A 3,452-nucleotide genomic window follows, 5' to 3' on the forward strand; every position below is an offset into this window, starting at 1 on the left:
AGAAGCGGAAATCTCTTCGAGAAGAAACTCAAATTGAACATGTTCGGAGAGCGAAGACCTCTTAGAAAGAAAGAAAGGAAAAAAAAAAAGAGCTTGAATCGTTTCCAACTTACTTTCGTCGAAAAAACAATTGTCGTCATGTAATGTGCGATTTTCATGTCGTCTACTATGCAGAAAGAGAGAGAGAGAGAGAGAGAGAGAGAAAAGAGGAAGAAAAAAAAAAGAAAAAAAAAGTGGCAGTTGGTTCACTTTCTAAGACCGATGACTGTTTAACCGAACGCCCATTACCGACGTGGTGGACGTCGTGGCAGAAGGATTTGCGAAACGTTACTGCTACCTATACCTGTCTCTCCCGCTCTCATAATAGCTGCAACATCGCAACCAATAAAACGAACAATATTTGCCTAATAATGGTGATTCACTTGCACAAGCGTGTGCTCGAGTGAAAGTACGAGTCGAGCGACGGATCCTCTTCTTTCTTTTCTTTCTTTCTCTTCCGACGGAGAAAGAGCGAACATACTTTTTTTTTCTTTTTTTTTCTTCGAACGATACGACGCCAATGACTGGTAGCATAAACATTCTATTTTAAGACAAACGATCCTCGTCGCTCGTTCAACTATATTCTCCTCGTTCGTACACGTGTTCTCTCTAGTTTATTTTGCACACAAAGTGTATCTTCGAAACATGTATATATATATATATATATATATATATATATATACAAGTTCGTTTTTTACCGTTCGAGATATTGTTCTTTATTATATATTTATTTCTTTCTCTATCTCGCTCCACGTGAGTTATAAGGTAATTATCGTTTAATTGGTTCGAGCATCGCCATTATCGCTACCAATTACCGCTCTTGTAAAATGGATTTTTCAATAGGTGCTTCCCAAACTTAATTATCTCCATCTTCTTTATCTTGAAGCTTTTTTTAAACGTTTTCGATCTAGGACGGATATATTTTTAAAGCGATTTGTTGGAAGAATTCGCTTCGAAAACGTTATCTCGAAAACAAAGAACGAACGAAATTCTTCGTCCATCTCCTTTCTTCCAAGTTGCGTAACGAAGCGAAGCATCATCGATCCACGCGTGTGGCTTACGTTTAAGCTTCCTCTTCCTTCCTCTTCCTTCTGCTTCGGGATGGCAAAATTTCGAATTAAAATCCTCCTTGCGGGAAAGGGAAAAAGAAAAAAAAGAAGAAAAAAAAAAAACGTGAATCGCGCGGCTATAAATACTTATCGCGATTCTAAATATATGTAAAAGTTGATTAACATTACGAGAAACGATAAGGATTGTGCGCAACACGTGCGCGGACACGCGTTTTCGTGTTCGCCCGTGTAGTAACACAACACGGCTTATGACATAACCGTGTGTAATGTATGCGTTTAAAGGAGACCATCGTTGAGACGAGGAGAGCCCCCCGTCTTGCTCGGGGGAAAGCAGCGCTCACTTTCACCGGGTCCCAGTGCCTTTTACATTGTAAGAGCACACGTCCACACGTTTCTTCGTGCATCGCCGGATACGATACAGTCGAATCTTGCTAACTCGGCCGACCAATTATATCACGCGAAATAATCGTATAGAAATATTAATTGATATAATATTATATCGATATAATATTAATATAATATAATAGAAATATTTTTATCTGATGATGGACCAAATTTTCATTTCCAATCGAAAAAAAAAGTATTCGGTTCGATTTTCTCTCTCTCTCTCTCTCTTTTCTTAAGATATAAGAGAGATAAATTGGAAAGAGAGTATATATCACACGGATGCGTAATTCTCTCGAATTACACGATTCCTTACGTAATCTCTATCCGAGGAAGAAATATTCTCTCGTCTTTGGAAATTTTCCTTTTTCTTCGAAATCTTTGAAACGCGCGACGCAAAAGATATACGAAGATAAGCAATTTCTCGGCTTGCAGGCAGGCAGGCAGGCATGCCAGGCGAGGCCTGGTGGTGAAATTGCACGCCGCCAACGTTTAATGCCACCGCATAGCGTAATTTACCGCTTTATCGTTTATCTGGATATTCTTTAATCCGGTTCCTTTTTATTTCTTTCGCATTATATTCCCCGGCTTCGACTTCGACTTTCACCCTCCGTATATCTTGAACCGTTCGGCCGGTTAAATATCGGCAATCGAAATTATCCGTTATCGTAAATTGTAAATTTTCACTTTCGATTATTTTCGAGGGACGATGACTCGAATTTTTTTTTTTTCTTTTTCTTTCCATTGTCAAGCGTTCGATTAATAAAATTCGATTCTCGAGAGTAAATTTGATCCACTTTGGTTTCGAAGAGGAAATCAAAAAAAGGAAGAAGAAGAAAGATACTTTCGCGGATAATTCCCGTCGAATAGCCACGCTTAATGGCCATTTTCATTAATTTCATTGCCAATTAACTACTTTTTATGAATATATTTAATAAATATGTTTACTATGTAAATGCAAAGAATGAATAATCAATCATCAAGCTTCAAAGGCTGAATTGATTAACACGTTTTAATTAAAATTCCATACATAATGAACTATAAAGATACACAAGTAAAACGTATTTTTTTTTTTTTTTTTTATATTAATCCTCGATATTCAATACGTGTAGATAGATCAAGCATAGAATCCACGTTTCGATATCTTTACCTTCAATAATAATAATTCTCTGCTACTAAATTTCCATAGACCCAATAATTCCAATTCCAAATCGTATGGATATATCTCTCCATTTTTACTCCTAAAAAACCAAATAAAGGAGAATTAAAATTCCATATCCGCGAATTAATTCCAAAAAATTAAAAAAATTCTAGGATCGAGAGGGAAAAATATCCCCGTTCCTTTCTTTCTTTCTTTCTTTCTTTTTTCTTCGATGTAAAAAAGCACGCGGCTAAAACGCGCGCTCGGTTCGCAACGCGAACACCGCGTCTCGTATCCTCGCTACGATACGTAAAGTAAGGCGGGCACTTTCGAATTGCATAACCGCGGCCCGCGCCTTCGGTTCGGTTATGTCAGAAGAAAGCTGGCGAGAGGAGGCTGGCTGGGAAATGTAGGTAGGCATACGCGCGCGCGCGGCCATTACTGTCTTCCTCTCTTTACAAACGTTATAAATAAACCAACGCTCCACCTTCCCTACGAAGCATCTTCGCGCATCGTCGTCCTCCTTTTTCTCCCTCGCCTCCCTCGAGAATTCGGCGCGAATCAGCGCATAATCCCCCTCTTCAGTAACTTGGGTATACAGAAGGAACCACCATTTTCTTCGCATACTTTGGAATTTTTTATTTGTTCTAATATATATGTGATGGATTTGGTACTGCATCCATGGTTAATAGTCTAATATATGTAATATATATAGTATAATGGATTTGCTATTACTTATCCATAGTTGATAATCTATATTATATATATATAATGTAATGTATGAATTTGGTTAATAGTCTAATATATATATATATATA

The sequence above is a fragment of the Apis laboriosa genome, unplaced genomic scaffold (assembly GCF_014066325.1).
Source record: "Apis laboriosa isolate Shangri-la unplaced genomic scaffold, ASM1406632v1 scaffold28_cov147, whole genome shotgun sequence".
Classification (NCBI taxonomy): Eukaryota; Metazoa; Arthropoda; class Insecta; order Hymenoptera; family Apidae; genus Apis; species Apis laboriosa.